This window comes from Charadrius vociferus, unplaced genomic scaffold (genome assembly GCF_000708025.1).
Source record: "Charadrius vociferus isolate BGI_N301 unplaced genomic scaffold, ASM70802v2 scaffold266, whole genome shotgun sequence".
NCBI lineage: Eukaryota > Metazoa > Chordata > Aves > Charadriiformes > Charadriidae > Charadrius > Charadrius vociferus.
The window spans coordinates 2545628-2545959 of record NW_009649114.1 but is presented as its reverse complement, the minus strand read 5'-3'; positions in this window follow the sequence as shown (position 1 = coordinate 2545959).

Sequence of the window (332 nt, the reverse complement as noted above, 5' to 3'; positions counted from 1 at the left end):
CCTAAACTCATCGCACCGAGGAGCCGCCTGCCCAGCCCCGCTCCCTCGCTTGTGTTTATTTCCCGGTCGATGGTGACCGTTTATGAACGGAAAAATCAATCGGCAGCTTGAACCGGGAACGGGGACCCCCCGGGGAAGGAGGGGAGGCGGGGGTGAGGGGGGGCCGCGCCACCCCCCCACCCTATGCCGCTTCACTGATAACCAAAAGTGCGGCAAAAAGGAAAGGGAGAAGCAAGAAGTGAAAACAGCTCTGCTTCTCGCTACCGGCAGCAAGCGCCCGCCGAGCCTTCCTTCCTCGTTTTTAATTTTCAAATGCCGTGTGAGGGGGGGGG